The sequence below is a fragment of the Lygodium microphyllum genome, chromosome 26 (assembly GCF_053477565.2).
Source record: "Lygodium microphyllum isolate KBCC chromosome 26, Lygodium_microphyllum_v1.1.10, whole genome shotgun sequence".
Taxonomy (NCBI): Eukaryota; Viridiplantae; Streptophyta; class Polypodiopsida; order Schizaeales; family Lygodiaceae; genus Lygodium; species Lygodium microphyllum.
This window is the reverse complement of record NC_141160.1, coordinates 69,438,056-69,458,499: the sequence shown is the minus strand read 5'-3', so window position 1 is coordinate 69,458,499 and position 20,444 is coordinate 69,438,056.

Below are 20,444 nucleotides of genomic sequence, written 5' to 3'. Positions count from 1 at the left end.
CAAGTCTCCACAAAGTGAGAAACATCTTTATACATCCCTTTTCACCAGTATCTTTCTTTGATTTTCTCATAGGTAGCCCACACACCTCTATGTCCAGCCCATGAGCTCTCATGAAACTCTCGCATAATCTGTATCTGCATCGCTCTATCACAAACTACTCTCAAGGGCAAGCCTCCTCTCTTCTTTGGATGCTTCCAAAGAAAACCATCTTTCAAGAAATACCCATAAGCCTTCCTTCTGATTTTCTTGAATTCATCATCTGTCCAATCAGCTCTTCGAGTCAATGAACTTAGATACTGTCCAATTTGCAGCCACTCGTCAACATAAAGTTCTTCAATAAAGGTTTCAACAGTAGATACATGACAATCATGAACAAGAACAGAAGCTGCAAGCTCTGTCTCATCATCTTCTGCAAGCATTGACTCCTCATCCTCATATCTCGCTCTAGATAGCATGTCAGCAACTGGATTATCTTTCCCTGCTATGTGTCGAAATTCTGGATTCAATGATTTGATATAGGCAATCCACCGAAGCATCGCTATATCTGGAGTCGAGCAAACTAGTAATCATACCAAGCAAAGGCAAACAATCTGTTTCCACAACAACTGAAGCTCCAATAAAATACCCTTTGTCACACTTCAGTGCAGTGACTACTCCCCACAACTCTCTTTTAATCTGCGGATATCTCCTCTGTCGCTCATTAAGAACTTTAGCTCCAAAGCGGATTGCATACCTATTTCCATCAGCATCATCCTATCCCACTGCCCAACCTATGCCAATAGGGCTAGTATCAACTGTCAACATGACCGGCCGTCCACACTGATAATCCGCCTTGCGAAGAGTAGGAGCTGACTGCAACAGCTTCTTGAGCTTACGCATGGCTTTCGAATGCTTCTCATCCCAATGAAATTTCTGCCCCTTTCGAAGCAGCTGATAAAGAACATCTGCTATATGAGCAAAATGAGGAATCCAAATCATGTAAAATACACAAGCTCCCACAAATCTCCGCACCTCTGAAGTAGTCGAGCAATACTCTGCAATCCTGTTTATGGCATCCACCTTTGCAGGTGAAGGTTTCCTGCCATAATATCCAACCATATGCCCAACTATGATAACTTCATTAACACCAAAAACAGATTTCAGCCCTGAAAGTGTCAAATTTACCTCCTCTAATCATGTCAATATTTGCTCACAAGCAATCAAGTGGTCAGCCACAAACTGTCTATATCCACGCAAATCAAGACTTTCATTCTTTTCTTCTTCTGCACAACCCTTAATAGGCACATCATCTAGAAAAGGCATGGTATACTGCGGAATATAGTCTCGTAGAACTCTATGCATAGCATTCATCATATGAGCAACTGAGTTTCTGGCACCTTGAGGCAAGGTACACATCCTCACAAGACCAATAGGTGTCCGCATAGTAGTAATATCCCTGCTTTCCAAGGCAAGCTGAAACTGATCATAACCTGAATACAAGTTACCTAGAGAATAGATGGCTCGTCCTGCAAAAGCCTCAGCAAATTCATCCACAATTGGATCTGTTCCCACATTCCTGATTGTCACTTTGTTCATGGGCTGCATATCCTGAATAAATCTCAAAGTACCATTCTTCTTTGGTACAGTAAACCACCTGTTAGAATAGGGTGCAGAAGAGGGTTCCAAAATCCCCATTTTAATCTTCTCATTCAGCAACTCTATCAGCTTTGGCAAGTGTGCTTTAGGCACAGGTATAGGACGTATATTCCATGGTACATGAGGAACAATGAAGATGACCATAGGTGCAACCAATTCAGGACTAATGCAACCAATTTCATGTGGAAAGAAAGCAAATGCCTTACCATGACGTCCAAGCATCTCTCTAAAACATTCTTTTTCCACTGGAAGCAAAAATTCATCATTTCCAATCTTCAATTCTGCAAGAGTTTCAGCTGTAAATTTATGTCCAATATTTGCAGGATCTCTCAACATAGGCTGCTTCATAGCTTTTTCAATCTGCTCATCACTATCAGGAGGAAGCGGGCCTGCAACCGGCTTAACCTTCTTATCAATTGTTTTATATTTTGTGTAAACCTTGGCATCATTCAAGCACTCTTTTCTTTGCTGCAATTTCTGCAAATTTTCAGCAACTCTCAACTCTGTTGGCTGAAAAATTTCAGCCTTTCGCTCTATGGACTGCATGGGTGCAGCCTAAAACTCTGTATGCAGAAATTTTTCTGCATTCAACTCTGTTGGCTGAATGAATTCAGCCCTCGGCTCTATGGACTGCATAGGTGCATCCTGAAACTCTGTATGCAGAAATTTTTCTGCATTCAACTCTGTTGGCTGAATGAATTCAGCCCTCTATAGCTCTGTTAGCTGATCAAGATCAGCCATAAATTCAGTTTGCTGAGTTTTCTCAGCCTCTAACTCTGTTTTCAGCATAAAACCAGAAATTTCCTGAAACATTTCCAAGGTTTGCACAGGTATGATCTTTGAACTCTTACATACATCAGTTTTCAGCATCACTCCCATCTCAAACAATGTATCTGCATAAGACATCCCTTCATATAATCCATCTACATGCTCTTCTGCTTGCAAAATACCTGCATTCTTCAACTCTTTCTCCTTACGACAATGTACTGCCTGGCAGCTCTAGGCAAATCTGAAATTTTCTGATAACTCACTGAACTATCTAAAGAAAAACCAACAAAATTATTGGAGAAAGACTGGCTGCCAGGAGGCGAGATCTCCTCTTTTCTCCGCTCCGTACCACTGGCGTCTCGCAAGACAGCGGTACCTAATGAAAATCCAACTCCTTCGTAGGTAGTGGTGCCTCACGCAAGGAGTCCCTGTTTCTCGGATGATTTACCCCAACAGTCATAAACTGAACAGTTCGCATACCATCTTTACTGCGTATCCGCGCATAAGCTGACCCGTCATCCATCACTTTCGTTTCCATTCTTGCTTCTGTAATGAAAGGCTGTCCAAGAATAATCGGATAAGAGCAAGAATCCTGAACAAAGCAATGATAATCCTCTTCAACATTACCAATAGAAATTCTGATACTCGGACAAGAGGCATACATATCACCAGAAGTATTATTGGCGGCTCTCATGCGCCAGCCATGCTCTGCATCCATAGGCCACTTGCCACTCTCATAAATACCTCGAGCAATAAGATTAATCTCAGAACCATGATCAACTAAAGCGACCAATGGAATTTGTTTCTCTCCAATCCTTACCACTGTCTCAGTGGTTGCTCTAGCCCAATGACTTCGTGAAAAATGGCTGCGAGGAATGAGAATAGGGGTATCATCATCTTCATATTGCATAGGCTGAACTATTTTCTCCAATTGCGGATTAACAGAAGCATTCTCAACCATCACTGCATCATCATGCTCTTCCCCAAGAGCTCCATGCCACAATCCCTGTAAAGCAGGTCCTTCCATCGCATGTCGTTTCCTCCGCAAAAGATCCTGCATCTGATCCTGAATTTCTCTTCTAGCAATCCCAAGAGCTTCTCCAACAGTAAAAGTAACTTCACTATTCAAAATTCTTTCATGAAAAATCTTACTTATATCCGTCTGCATATCAAGGTCTGACAAGAGCTTGAATCCTGGCTCCTTTCTTGGTTGCCTCTTTTCTTTCATCTGCTTGTCTCCCATAGGTTGTTCAGGACCTGATTGAGCTGGAGAACTTGACATAGGTGGAGCTGTAACAGGTGGTGAAACAAAGTCACCCCCTCTAGTCTTTTTGGAGGTGCTGGGACCCTCCTCATCTCTTCTTCTCTTTTCCTCAACCATGGCATCTAAACCCTGTGTTTTAGCCATATAAGCAAAAATAGAATACCTGTCAACAGGAGAATCCCATCCTGTTTCTCCTCGGATGCTGGAGCCCACACAAGTCATAGTAGATGCCTGAACTTTTCCTCTTCTCGCTATCTCCAAGGTAGAGGACCATAAAGTAGAGTCTCCATCAGATTTCTGCTCAAGCTGGACTCCATAAGCTGAAGCATCTCCTCTAACACTCACATAAGCTGATCGCGCAGCCATATCATCAACAAGCTTCTTCATGCCTCCCTTACCGAAGTTCGTGTCTAGAGGAGCGCCAGTCTCTGTCAGCCATACCTTCCCATCTTGTCCCCAGAACACTACATTCTTCTTACGTGCTTCCTGAAAAGCATCACAATCTCTGCAGTGTTGGTGCTTTGTACTATCGCACCAAATACATCGTCGCCCTTTTCTTTGACCAGCTGAAAAAGCAGTCATCGCTGGAGCAGGTGCTACAGCAGGTACTGACATAAGTTGCTCCTTTAACTTACCAACTTCAGCTTTGACTGCTTCAATCGTCAAATCTGCCAAGCCTTTAATAACATCATCTACAGATAAGGGTACTGGAGCAGCAGGAACTGGTGGATTCACAGCAGGAGGAGTAGGCTTAGGCAAAGAAGTTGCAGCAGGCTAGAAGAAGAAGTCTCCAAGGATTTTTCAGGAACTGATCCTGTATTACGATGCAATCTTACTCTCCTGCGCTGCTTCTTAACAAGAGCATTCACAGCATCAATGACATGTCTCCACTCGGTCTTTAAACCTGAATCAGTAGCTTGATCTTTCAAAAGATCATCCAACTTTTCCTGTGAATCAGCATCTGCAGCTTGTAAAAATAACTCCACTTTCTGCATCTCCAAAGCTTGCTGTTCAGTCCCATCCAACTGATCATAGCGGCTTTCAAACTCTCGCAGAAGAGCGGTAACAGAAAGTCCCTTATTAGGCATAGAAACCCATGCTAAAAAATTCCTGCGATTCATAAGACCTGTATCCTCCAGGAAATATTCATCTTTTAATGCCTTCTTAAATTCAGCCCAACCTGCATGTGTTTCTTGAATTTCTGCAATTCGGCCTTCAAGAGCGCGCATCATGATCCGCAAGAAGTAGCGGCTCCAAACATCTTGAGAAACCCCAAAAAACTTGATCTTTTCTTCATACAAATGCAGGTAACTTGACACTTGCTGGCCATTAAACTGCTTCATCTCCTGTTGGACAGCTTTCAAGGCATCCATAGCATCACTGTCACGTTTTGCGTGAGCTTGCTGCTGCATATACATGGTAAATGACTGAAACAGGTTCTTCATGACATTATCATCTGTCATCTCTTCTTGCAAGTCTCCCATCTTGCTGAAAAGTGACGCAGCACTTTCACGTCGGGTTCACCAGAAATGTCGTAAAGTTCACGCAAGGGCTGCAGAACATGGGGTTCAAGATACAGCAAGAAATGAGGCTAACAAGAACTCAAATATTTGATGCCAAAGTACACTATATTCCTTGTCAAATGAGGTACAAGAAATTCATGTTCAGAATAATCTGAAGTTTCTCATAAACTATTTACATTCAGGTATATGACGACAGTTATAGTAGGAAGAAAAAAACATTCTTCACATCAGCATGTTCATTTTGTAACTTGGCAGTTGCCCAATCAGCAGAGAATTTCAGAAACTCCAGAGAAACATCTCTATAGTGAGGTCAAGTCCATCATTATTTGCTGAAAAGATATCAGCAAGTCTTTACAACTTCCATCTTTTGTTGATTGGATTCATGGCTAAAGGAGAGAGCAGTGTCACAGCTAAAAGTTCAAGACATATGTATCCCCTGTCTATTTTCTCTTGCTGCCATTTAAGCTCATCATTCGTTTCCTCTGACTCATTAGCAGAAGATTAAAGACCTAGGACTGAACAACGTCTGTTTTTGTTCAATGTTGTAAGGCTCTTTTCTCGATGAAGATCCAAAGCATCTATGCCAACCATAGCTTCAGTTGGACATGCTTACAGTGGCAGCACCATGGCCAATAGTGTGTGCTAAAGCATCCGACAGTGGATCACATGCTTTCACAACTCTTATGGGTGAACCTTGGGGTTTAGATCTTTCTCAATTCTGCCAGAAGCCTCCTATCCAACCCTTCAAATAGAGTATTGCCTCTAGTCAATAGAAAACAAACGGGACAGTGAAGCAGGGGCAGTTTCTAAATCTGCAAGCTTCTCAAACAAGGGAAAAACACGCAAAGGCTTCTTAAACTGGCATTCACGCTGCAGAAGTTTTAACGAGAAGAACATCAGAAGGAGATGTAGTCAAAGATTCCAATCATTACTTCTTGTTTACCATCAATCCTATTACAATACCAATCACTGGGCATCCTCCTCATGGAAACGCTCACTGATAAAGTCCAATTAGATGCGGCTGGAAAAGGAGAAGCTGTAGCCATCGAAACCTCTCTACACCGAGTGTGATATGGAAATGTCAGTGGACGAAATCGCGGTGTTTCAGAAGGTGGCCAACACATCGTGTCCAAACAACAGGAGACTCACGATACTTGTTGATGCATTGTAGAATGAATCGCAGGGGATTTGGCGGAGAGGAATAAGGGGAGATTGATTCTCTATGATCCATAGAAAAAGAACAAAATTCGGAGTAGAGGAAAAAGCATTGCCCTTATTTTTGCAAGTTAAAAATGCTTGATTCGATAGATGAATGTCTGGTTCGCAATCTCTCATTGCCTCTCTCCTCAGACGTGATTTGTGTGTAGGTTTCCAAAGCAATGCAAAGGATGAAACCTCAAGACCTGAAGCTTCTGATTCTCGGGCCGTCAAGAGTTGGAAATCAGCGATCAGAAACCAATTTTACTGGTTCTAACAAAGTCTCCGTAATACCTTTACTGCACCAGCACATCGAAAGCAAGCTTTGCACTAACGAAGTGCTTTTGATACTGAAAAGGCGCGACCTAGGATCAGAGAAGATGAGCGAGAACAACTATGCCGCATAATGGATTGCCAAAAGCTTTTACTCAAAGCTTGTACTCATGCTGTTCAAATTGAGCGTCTTCTCCTTCGCATTATAGTGCACTGATACTGAGATGGCTTGCGGCGAAAGGCCGTCTTCCCATTTTTCCCCTTCGTATGCAAAGTTTCCCCCTTTTCACCTTGTTTTCTGATTCTTCCTTGCTTCCTCATTCCTGAATCTCCTTAGTCTCCTCTTTTTCTTCCCTTTTTTGATCTCTCCTCGTCTTCTATTATTAGTTTTCTTTTCATGCCGTTCACTGCGTGCCAAAAAACACTCATTCTAGCCCTCCCGAATCAAAAACCATTCTTCCCCTCCAAAACAGCCTGCTTTTTCCCCTCCAAAAGCGGTTTAAAAACCCAAAAATAGGTTTCCCCTCTTCATCCTTGAATAACCTCTTATACCTTTAGCTTTGGCGATAATCTTTAATTCTGCCAGTTTGCTCTTTGAGAGATCCAAATGGAGATCAGTGCATGGTTTTAGATCTGAAGATTCAGCACCAGATTCATGACTCAACAACTTCTTGCTGTCTGATTTAGAACTTGTTTCTTTGTCTTCTTCCCATGCATTGCCACTTCTCTTTACGGTCTCTTTCATTTCTTTCTGTAGGCTAACCTTCAAGTACCCTTTTACTACTTTTTCTGCAGCACCATCCACCTTTGAGCCTTTCTTTTAGAGTATCTTTGGAGTGCCCCATTAACAGACAGCTTTGTGATGGGTGATCTACGCACAAACTGCAACTTCGGCCTTGAAGATTGGTTGACAAAGTACTCCCTCGGTGCTTCACTAGCGCTTTGCTCGCTTCAGAATTTTTTTGAGAGACTTCCTTCAACTTTATGTCATGGGAACTTTTGAACTAAGATGATCCTTCCTTTGATTCCATAATTTCCTGCACTTTTCTTAGAGATCATCATTGAAATTATCAGCTTGATAATGTCCTTTGGCATCAGTTTTTCATATTTTTCTAACACACACATATCATGCATCCAAACAAAATCATACACATGCACTAAGGGAATATATACATTGGATGCGGATTATCGTAATGCATCACACACACAATGAATCACACACAGAAAATAACACAAATGCACAACAAAAAAAAAGGAGGTATATACGACTCGGATGCGCAGCAGCACGACACCGAAGGGGAGTAAGGACTACATAGTAGCATCCTTGCACGAGGAGTTTCCGGTGCCAACCCGCAGTAGATAGATTCTCTATGGGCTAGATGATGGATTGCATGCGTGCATACATATCACATAGACGATCCGACGCACACAAGGCAATCAAGAGTGGGGCTGCAAAGCCTGAGTGGTTAGATGCAGACGACCGGCGCCGACTGAGGGAGGAGGCTACAAATACTCCAAGATGTTGGAGTCAGCAGCGAGAGATGGCGAGGGCACGACTCGAGGCCGGAGTGGTCCATCATCTTGGGAGTGGCGGCCACAGGACATATTTGGAGGACTTTGTAAGTTTTTCTTTTGTTTTGCTTGTTTGTTTTTTTGAAATATTCTTTGTACTGACAATCATGTTTCTAACAGTTAGCATTTTGTTTTCTTTGCAGCACTCCATTACAAATCGTGATCCGCAAGGCCTTGAGACTCGATATGCAGAGAGGCACGGTCTCAATGCATTGATCGACCGATTGTATAGACGCGGTGGCCCTCTAAGTCACTCATCTTTCTTGTCCGTAGTTACCATGAGATATTTGAATGCATTATTATATGGTGGATTGATGTGTTTTTTCTTTTTCTGCAGAGTCTGTTTGATGCTCCTTTGCGGCGGGACGAGCTTTCGGGGGACGAGGATTTGTAGCTCGCCCTTGGATCCTTGGAGCTCACACACCTTTATTTTTTAGTTGCCTGATCTATGTAGACATTTTCTATGTATTAGTGATATCCTGTCATGATTGTACCAATCGCTTTTTATGCGATCATGTATTTATTTCATGTATCAGTTTTATGATTTCAATATACATTCTTTTTGTTTGCAAGCGCTTTGTATACAGTAGTGCAGAAACTATTTTGTATGGCTCTCATACAGTACACAGTGCAAGCTGCCCTGCCACAATTTTTTTTATCCCTGTTACCGTCACTATTAGCATCGCAAATTTACTGCTCGCGTCGCTATTGCCGTCGCTATGCACGTCGCAAACTTACTGGTTGCGTCGCTATTGGCGTCGCTATTAGCATTGCCAATAGTGACGCCAATAGCGACGTTTCTATGGAGTCGTTAATAACGACGCTTTTTGTGACGACGGGGGAAAATTTTGTTGTTTGTATTTTCGTCGCTTTAAATGTCGGTATAAGGTCTATATCTTGTAGTGCAATAGAATGCAATTTTAGTTAGATGGTGAAACTACAGCAGCAAACTTTTGGTATGTCTCTAGGGGCATATGATTGTTTATTAGGATGGATTTGTTAAGTCCCAAATAGGCAAATATTCATTGTGGTGAGGGATAGGTCTCATTTAAAAAATTCTAGGTGAAACAGTCCAGGCACAATAAAAATCGAGCAAACCAAAAATTTGGCTAACCAAAGCTAGTCTAATCTTGAAAGGAATTAGAAAAGGGCTCCCATTTTACCTAATTAAACCGAATAAGGTAGAGGATATCGAAGATGAAGATGAGCTCTCATGGCTAATGAGTGAATATACTAACATCTTTCTTGAGGAATTGACATAATTACCTCCTGAGCAGAAAGTAGACCATGAGATAAAATCAATTTCCAGAGCTGAACTAGTCACAAGAAGACCATACAAAATGTCAATTTCGGAGGCTATTGAACTAAAGGAGCAATTGAAGCAATTGTTGGAACAAGGGTTCATTCATCCTAGTAATTCTCATTGGGCTGCTCCTACCCTATTCCAAAAGAAAAAGGACGGAACCCTCAGATTACAAATTGATTATATGGGATTGAATCATGTTACCATAAAAAATAAATATTTGATTTCATGGATCGATGAATTGTTGGACAGATTGCAAGGAGCTATGATCTTGCCAAAAATTGACTTGAGATCTGGATATTACCAAATCTAGATAAAAGGAGAAGACATCCCAAAGATAGCCTTCAATATCAGGTATGGCCATTATGAGTTCATCGTACTGTCTTTTGACAAATGCTCTTGCTACTTTTAACAAGCTAGTTTAGAATATCTTCAAGCCATATCTTAATGAGTTTGTTCTCACGTTCTTTGATGATATTCTCACTTACTCTAAGGAAGAAGAAGTGCATCTAGATCGTTTGTGGATTGTTATCAAACTCTTCACAAGAGAACAAGCTCTTCACCAAAAAAAAGAAGTGTTAATTCTTCAAGAAGACAATTGAATACCTAGGGTTCATCGTCTCAAAGGAGGGCATCTCCATGGATCCTTCCAAGATCAAGGATATCCACCATGATTAGCCACCAAACTCAGAATGTTAATGAAATCAGAGGATTTCTAGGGTTGACGAGGTGGTATAGAACCTTCATTAAAGATCATTCCCTGGGAGTCTCTCATTGAGTTGCTCAAAAAGCAGCCAAGATCATGTGGGTAGAATGAGAGTAGGAAAGCTTTGCCAAATTAAAAGAGTATCTCACCACTGCTCCCATGTTAAAGCTGCTAGACTTCATGAAGGAATTTGAGGTCATCACCAATGCTAACATTATGGCACTAGGATGCATTCTCACCTAGGAAGGACATCCTGTTGCTTACTCTTCTTGTAAGCTCAAATCTTATGAGAAAAATTATGCTACACATGACCTTGAGCTTCTAGCCATCATACATGCCTTGAAACTATTGCATCACTATTTGCTAGGTAGAAGAATCATACTTGTGACTGGTCACAAGAGTCTCAAATGGATCTTCATGTAGCCACATCTCAACATGAGGCAAAGGAGATGGATTGAAGTGCTCTAGGAATTTGATTTTGAGATCAAGTTCCACCTTGGAAAAGATAATGTGGGAGTTGATGCTTTAAGTAGGAAATCATTTCTCAGCTTCCTATTTTTAGAAGATCCCACCAACACATGATTTCTTACAAGCCTAATTTCCATGCCAAGCAATCCTATCTTGGAAGTTGTGGTCACTAAAATCCCTAAGGATGTAGATTCTCTGGAGTTTAGAAGGACCATCAAATCAAGAGGTGATGGCTCAAATGTGAAAACCAGATACAAACATTACCACATTAAAGGTGAGCTTTTATATTATCAACATAGGCTATGTGTACCAAACTGCTGAAATCTCAAGAAGAATATTCTTTGGGAGGCCTATGATAGCCCTCTAGCTAATCAACCTATCTATGCTAAGACTATAAATGCTGTTAGAAAGAGCTATCACTAGCCAATAATGAAAGCTGATGTGCTGAGGTCTGTAGCTCAATGCTTGAGTTGCCAGTGAATTAAGGCTAAAGGGATCAAACTTCCAAGAGAGCTACATCAAGTTGACATACCACAAATGAAGTGGAAGTATATCAGTATGGATTTTATAGTTGGTCTACCAATTATGCGAGGACGATATGACTCAATTCTAGTAGTCATGGATACATTGACAAAAGCTGCTCATGTCATTCCTATGAACTATATCTTGAAAGCATTTGGCATTGCTAGATTGTTTGTCAAAGAAATTTTTTGACTAGATGGATGCCAAAAAGGACAATCAATTATAGAGATTCATTATTCAGCTCTAAATTTTGGACATGTCTCTTCCAAGCTATTGGCACTCAATTATGTTTCTATACAACCTATCATCCTCAAACTGTTGGGCATACTGAACAAGTCAATCAAGTGTTGGAAGGCATCTTGAGGGCCTAGTATTGCAATAAGGAATCAAGGAAACAGATCCAGTATCTTTCCTTGGTGGAATTTGTCTATAATGCCTCGTACCAAACGGAGCATTGGTATGACTCCTTTTTAGGTATTATATGGGCAAGAATGCTTGTCTCCTCTTAATTTTTCCAATTTGACTTTGAGAGACCTCTGAGAGTCAAAGCATCAAGAAAATGTTTAAAGAAATAGAGGAGCAAATCAAAGTAATCTGCTAGGATATTAAGGTAGCACAAGACCTGGCACAAGACCTATGTTGACACCAATAGGACTTTCCAGACTCTCAAGGAAGGCAAGTTGGTTTTCTTGAGGGTTCGAGCAAAGAAAAATTCTTTCACTCTTAGAAAGTTCAAAAAGCTCAGTCTAAGATATTGTGGTGCCTACAAAATTATCAAATGTCTTGGTAGAAATGCTTACAAGTTAGAACTTCCTCCTCATCTCAAAATCTACAGTGTCTTTCATGTAAGTCTCTTGAAACATTATGTTCCTAGCCTTGATCATGTTTTGGATGATGGAAAAATTGCAATGCAACACATGGAATTTTGGAAGTTTAGCCTCCTAAACGAGTCCTAGAAATTAGAGAAAAATCTCTTAGGAATTGTACTCTTCATGAGTACCTTGTGCAATGGAAGGACTTCCCTGAAGAGGATGCTACATGGATCGAGGAGTCCATTCTCAGAAGAGACCACTGTGAGTTTCTCTTAAGGTGAGGACATCTTGATTTCTCTAAGGGGATCAGGATGTACTGCACCCATTTTTTTTCATCCATAAACCACGCAAGAGTTTTCTTTACACAAGTATATATTTTTAATTTCTCTCCTTCGGTCCTCATGCAAATCCTACTCTCTCAATGCTAATAAAATTTTCCCTCCTCATAGGCATAAGAATCCCCCTCATTTAAAAAAAAGGAGAGGGAAGGTGAGATAATTGGGGGGTGGCAACCAAATAGGGTGCGATCTTCCCCCCCCGTGAAGACAAAGAAGAGAGAGAAGGAAGAGAATGATTGGAGGGAGAGAGAAAGTAGTGCCAGACAGAGTACTCCTCCCCATTAATCTTATTTTTTAAGGTTAAAAAAAGTTAGGTTGACACATCATACATCCATAACTTTTTAATAAAATTTAATATTATAAGAATATATTCTTAGTGACAATTAACCTTTAAATATCTAGATATTATATGCCAAATGGCAATTTTATGTTTAGCTAAAAATCTAGAATTTTTATCAAATGACATACAATAAATCTTTGAAAAAATCAACTATATACTAATGCCACCAATTGACACCTCACAAGCTTGATGACATAGGCAACGTATTCCCCTCCCCCCCCCTTCCACACCTATAGATATAGGGGCTCAGGTGAGTTGTAGAAAAGGTGTAGGCCAAAGGGCGAAGCTATGCCAGTGAGATGGTGAGCGAGTGAAAGAGGGTAAGAGCATTTAGAACTTTACTCTACTTATCTATGATGCCTCCACGATGCGAGCACGTCAATATGGTGGGACCATTGAGTGAAGGAGGTCCATCTAAAACAGCAGACCCATCCTCTTCGACTCCTATTGCAGGGATAAGTAACGATAACATCAATCTTAATACTCGGGTAGATCCATCTATATTTCTTTAAAATGATAATAAATACACGAGAAATTTTATAAATAGGGTCATATAATTATTTAAAGGTAATGATAATAAATTTAAGAGAATATAATTACATTTTTAATAGTTTAGTCCTAAGGTTCTTTTATTAAAGTAACATTATTATAGATTAGTTAGACATTTTTATATTTATATAATCATAGATGTGTTAGAAGAAATATAAGACGTATTAATAAAAATTCAATTTATGTTTTTATAATATCCTAATTAGATTTAACTTTGCAAACTATATATTTCATTATTCTAACAAAAGTCGGGATTGTAAATAATGATGACATATTGATATTTTAAATCATATAATGCTTAGAAATTCCTTCTTATTTCTTTGTGTAATACTTTGCCTTATGAAGGACCAATTGACATGAAAATCATAAATTGATGTTAAACATGATTATTGTAAATTAATAAATAGTGACTTTAATCACAAGCAGTTTGACACTTAGAATTTTCCATTCTAAGTGCGATTATTTAGAAATTTAAAAAATCAAACAAAAAAAGTTCCTACCCTTAAAAGCCTGGAGATATTTGATCATGATAGTAATTCCAGATTTAAGAAGGGCATCACTTGGATTATGAGACCAATAACACCTTCTCCCCCATTTACACTACAATGACATATAGGTAAGTTAGGAGAGCCTATTGAACTTTGTGGACCATTTGACTTTGTATCATTCATAGGTTCTCGGAGAGAGAGAGAGAGAGAGAGAGAGAGAGAGAGAGAGAGAGAGAGAGAGAGAGAGAGAGAGAGACAGAGACAAAGAGAGAGAGAGAGAGAGAGAGAGAGAGAGAGAGAGAGAGAGGAGGGAGAGAGAGGGAGAGAGAGGGAGAGAGAGGGAGAGAGATGGTTTAGAGCTAGATCACAAGCTGGCTATGTGAGAGGTAGCTTGAGCAATAGGTTAAGTTGAGCTTTTTTGTACTTGTGAAGGTAGTGCTTCAAACCATTATTTACAGTATGGATAGAACTTTCACAACTAGAGTTCGTGGTATGACTTTTGAGGAATGATTTATAGGTATGAAGACTGATGTGCCACACTTGAAAGTCTTTGATTATATTACATATTCATGGGACTTATGAATTAAGGAAGAAACGTAAAACAAAGGCTAAAAACATGCATGTTTATCAGATATGCTACTGAGTAAAAGAGTATTGCTATTATAACCCTATCATACGTGAGTTTAGTGTGAGCAACAATGCCATTTAGTATGCATCTAGTGATGATGCATTGAATGATGATGATGATGATAGATCATGGTCATGTGGAAATAAAAAAGTAAGAATTTCACACACTTCGTGGACAAAAGACATCATATGGTAGTGGATTTATACTCAACATTTGGCGTGAGAGACTAAGGAAAAGTTCTATATCTTCAAGAGTATCTTCTATTATAGTCAAAAATGTGAAAAGGCCAACTAGTATGGACATCGTATGGACAACGGGAAGAAGAAAGTTTATGATAATACTGATGTAGCTACTAGCCATTCATTTCTTAATGGAGATTCTAGTGATTCAAAATGTTTGGATGATGAGCTTGGTATCCCTACTATCTGGACACTAGATGTGCAAAAAACACAAGGCTCTAATGAGTGATCTAGTGGTACAAAGATTTAGTGAAGTTAGATATTCTACTATGGGTCGAAGGTTACATAGCTCATCATTATGCTTGCATGATAAAAGTTATTGAGAGGATATATAACCCACATGTTTTGAGGAGGTTGTTGGTCATCTTGAAATTGGGATGTTGTTAGGGATGATGAGATGGCTATATAAGAGGCTAGAAAACATGGGATTTAGTAATATTGCCTAAGGTTATTGGCTATAAGTGGGTCTATAAGATCAATCATATTAATGAAGATGGTTATATTAGCAAGTATAGGACATGCCTTATTGGCCAAGGTTATTGGCTATAAGTGGGTCTATAAGATCAATCATATAATGAAGATGGTTATATTAGCAAGTATAAGACATGACTTATTGGTAAAGGCTATGCTCAGACATATGGCATAGATTATGAGGAGGTATTCAATCCAATTGCCAGAATGACAACTATTAGATGTATGATTATGTTGGTAGTACTGTAAGGTTGGACTTTACATTAGATGGATGTAAAGAATACCTTCTGAAAGAAGAGGTGTACATGAAACAACTAGCATATGATCAACATATGAAGCATTCCACATGTGTGTGCAAGTTGAAGAAGGCACCTTGCGGACTAAAATAAGAACCCAAAGCATTATAAAAAAAGATTAGAAACTATATTATCAACATTGATTTTAATGTTTTATATATAATCACTCACTCTATGTGAGGAAGGGTACTATAAATTTGATCATCATAGTCATGTGTGTGAATGATTTGATTATTATAGGTGATAGTAAGCATAGGAATGATTGCTAATATCAAGGGTCTTTTGAAGTTGAAAGTTGAGATGGAAGACTTGGTTGAGTTATAATACTTTCTAGGAATTAAGTTGATCAAGTGTACTCAGGGTATTTGATTCCCCAAAGACATTATGCTTAGATATATGTCATTTTGGACCAAAAGTTAAATCTAAGTCATGATATTGGAGGTGAAATAGAAGGCCCTAGTATGTTCAAGGGGATAGTAGGGAGTTTGAGTTACATGGCTATCACAAGGCTAAACTTGAGTTATGTTGTTGGGATTGTGAGTTAGTTTATGTAGGTACCTAAAAAGGCTCACTTTAAATACAATTAGTTGCATACTTAGATATGTATAGTCTAATTTACACTATGGGCTTTTAGTGAGGCAGGTAAGGATGTGCATTATTGAGTACATAGATATAGATCAAATTGTTAGCATATCAAATAGGTAGTCTACTAATGGCTTCATGTTTTGCAACTGCTTTGAGTGTTAAGAAGTAACTTACATTTGGCATATTGAATACTAAGGTTGAGGAGAAAGGTGTTGCTATGGCAGCATTTGAGGTGATTGTTATAATTTTTGAGAGAGATGGAGGGGAGGGAGAATAAAAGAGTGTGTATATTAGCAGCACAAGAGTTGAAGCACAACGAATGAATGCCATTATTCAAAGGGAAGCAGTGCTTTTATGAAGGCTTTACAATTCACGTTTTGGTAGGAACTATTTCTTCTAAGTGGTTTCTAATAGATTCCCATAATTAATGGAGTTGATAAGTGAAGGGTGGGTTCCTATGGTGTATGAGTGTAGAGAGACTCTCTTTGTTGATGGGAAAAAACCACAATATAAAATAATAAAGTCTAACTATTGTGTCTCTTTTCTATTCCCCTTGCACATCATTGGTTTTATATTTCAACACCCCCTTCAAACTCATGACGCACAAAGCTTTATGCATGACTTTCTTTTGCAATAGCTTGGTCACCACATCACTTAATCAAGGACGTGCCCATCCTTGAGTAGCCTAGAGACTCATTGGCTTGCCTTCTCAAGATGATTAGAGGCATCCTTGGCTTGGTCACTTGTAATTAGAGATATGGAAGATTTAGAGAACTTGGGCCTTTACGCATAATGGTATTGGCTACTAAGGTGTACATGTTTGAAGTTACAAGGCTTATAAGATGATGTAAGAAAAATTACAAAAGGGGATGGACACTTTAGAGTAGCCCTTCATCATTTGGAATATCAAGAGACGCTGTTTTAGCTCACTTCTTCTTGAAAGCCATGTAAAGGCCTTCAAGATGCTCCTCTTCTTTCGATTTTGCCTCATTGTCTTCTTCTCCTTCTTCATCACTATCTTAAATTTTCTTCATAAGAAATATTTTTTGGATTCATACAATCAATATATATGCTTGGGAGAGGTGCTCACCCATGCATGGGGGAGATTCTATCCAAGTTTGTGTCATGCATGCTCTCTCTACTTCCCTTCTTTCTTGCAAGTTGTGTTTCTTTTTGATTTTGTAATAATTTGAGAAATTGTATGATGAAGGACCCTAACATTAGTATTCGAACAAGGTGATTAGAGGATGCATCAACATCATAGTGAAGGCATATATTCATCCTAGAAGACTACATCATTATTAACATCACGAGACATGCTTTTACCTACAGCAAATGGCAAACTTTCTTATTACAGTATGCATATCTATTCTTCATGTTGGGAATCCTACATGTAGGCAAAGGCACACACACAACCATACATAGCCAACCTGCTCTTAGTGGTATTTAGACGGAGTATTGCATGACTTCGAACTCGATCACACACTTTATTGATCGAGACAGGTGCATGGAGTGGACAGGCAAGGGAGATGAGGTTATGCAAGCTGTGTGGACTACAGAGTGTATAATCAAAGCAGCACATGATTATGATATGCCTAGCATATGCACACATACGGGTTGACTTTGATATCCCTTTACAGGGGCCACTTCACCAGTTTCTGACTACTACTCCTATATATCGAAGTTAGCAGCTCTCATCACCTACTGTTGTGCTGCTACGCACACACCGTGTAAAAAAATCTAGAATGTGGCTTCCTTTTAGATTTAGAGAGTCAATGCCACTTTAGGCATTAGTGTTAGTGTCTATAGCTAAAAATATTGGATTTTTTTGGAAAAGTTTTTAGCTAATTTTTTATATTCTAAATATTTTCTCTTATAAAAATCCATAAAAATATACACAACTTCTAGATTAGGATGGCATGTAAAAGAAAGCATGTAGCTTTCAGCCAATTTGAGAATTTTATGTGAAAAGAGAGATTGATGAAATTGCGTGACGTGCGATCGCTGTTTTCAGGTAGTGAAGAGCACTTCGAAGGGGGGGATGAAGAAGGAGTGATCTGGCAGAATTTTGACTAGGTATGCTGTTATTTTACCCCCCTTTCGGAGCCAATGGAAGCATTAGATTGGTGATTTGAGCAGCATAGAGGAAGGTATTATTTTATACACGTTTTTGTCTATTAGAGTTATATCTTCTCATAATGCTGAAAGAAACTGACAGGCTTCATCTCTATTAGTATTCTTTTTCATTTTCTATTTATTTTTGGGAGTATTATTCTACATCTTCAATTTCTTCAAACCCCTTCTCTTCCGTCTACTCCTCTCCTTGAATCTACCTTCACCCTGTTGTCTCTTATCTTCAAGAACTTGGCTTGAAACCTTCAACCCTTCTCTTATCTCTACCATCTCCAGAGTCTAAGCTCTTGAACCCCCATACATTCTTCTCTTGCCAAACCCCTATGGTGACCTTCAAGGCTACATGCTGCGACATTGGTGAACCCGACGTCAAGGTCAGTGTAAGAGAACTCCAAGATGGGTGATTCTTTAGGAGATACTCTACAACAATTATTGCACATATTGCAGCAGACTCAACAACAACAAATCCAAATGTTACAACAACAACAACAAAGGCAAGTCGAAGAGAAGATTTATTCTACATTTTGCATCAATCTATAGTACATAATTCATTAACGTTCTCGAAGTTTATACTACTGATTTCAATCACATGTTGTTTTACTCTAGAGATATGTTTGACAATTTATAAGTTTTTGAACTTAGTATAATGGTTCTTGTAGAGGGAGATAAGGACATCCTTGATTGAATTCACAAGGTATAGAGTAGTGGAGATAATAAATCTCTTTGAGAAGTATTTATCCATAAGCATGCTCATGATCTAGACTTACCTCTTAGTACATCTAGTGGACAAAGTGGATATTGTAGGTCTCATCCACATGGATGTTCTGTTTGGAGTATTTCATGAAAATCCTAAAAGGATTTGTGTGACAGGGGCTCATCTAGAGGGGAAACATGGCTAAAGGTTGGATAGTGTCAAAGGGATTGGCGCTTCAATGTATAGTACAGGGTCTACAACATGGCATGGTTGCATGGGTGATATTTCTAAGTGGAGCACATTTACAAATTATGCTCGATAATGGAATGTAGTGTCATGGCAAAGTTTGAACAAAAGAGTGGATGGTGGGCTACAAATCTGAATATTATAGTGGATGAGATGGAGTATTTTGGCTATTTGCAAAGTGTTATTTCAATATATTATCATAGCTTCTCCATGATCATATTTGATGTACAGTAGCTTAAACTAGTGTTGAAAGGAGGAGGGGCAACCTTTCGATGAGGGCCATCTAAATTCTTAGAGGTAGATTTTGAGAAAATATAGAATAATTTGCAGAATACATTTGTCTTGTTGGATCATTGTGAGCAGGTGCATGGCCTTTTTAAAAAATTTTACCACAGCACGAAAAAAGTTACAAATGTTTTTTATGCCAACACCTCATTACCAATATCTCACCTTCCTCTTCTCTCTACCTAGATGGGAAGAATTGTCTTGTCCATTATCTCTTCTAGAATCAACCACTTCTTTTGTACTTGGGTAGATAGTAATAAGTGGAAGGAATTGTCTTATCCGTTATATCTTCTAAAACCAATCACTTCTTCAGTACTTGGGTAGGTGGTAATAGATTACATAGTAGTAGAAGTAGCAGTTGTAGCAATGGTGAAAGGTGGAGTGAAAAATGAAAGTTTGTAGGGATTATTTCTATAATTCCATGACTCTTGCATACATTGTGTTTTTTATATCAAAATTTCCCTATTATGTTTTCGTCTCTCCCCCCTCTCCCTCTCCCTCTCTCATTTTCTCTCTCTTCCTCCCCCTCCCTCTCTCATTTCCTCTTCCCCTCCCTCTCCCTCTCTTTAATCTCCCTCTCTTTCTCCCTCTCCCTCTCCCTCATTTCTTCTCTCCCTCTCATTACATACAAATTATACAAAAAATAAATTAAAAAAAGAGAGAATACACACTCTCTCTCTCATTCCCTCTCTCTCTTCCTCTTTCTCTCTCTCATTTCCTCCCCCTCCCTCTCCCATTTCCTCCCCCTCCCTCTCTTTAATTTCACTCTCTTTCTCCCTCTCCCTCTCCCTCATTTCTTCTCCCTCTAACATTATATACAAATTATACAAAAATTCAATAAATAAGAGAGAGAATACACTCTCCCTCTCTCTCGTTCTCTCATTTCATCCCCCTCCTTCTTCCATTTCCTCCCTCTCACTCTCCCTTCCTCCCCCTCTCCCTCCCTCCCCCATTTCCTCCCTCTCCCTCTCTTTCTCTCTCATTTCCTCTCCCTCTGTCAATATATATACACAAATTATAAAAGCAAAAGGGAGAGGGCGAGAGAGAATGCACTCTCCCTCCCTCTCCCTCTCCCTCTCCCTCTCCCTCTCCCTCTCCCTCTCCCTCTC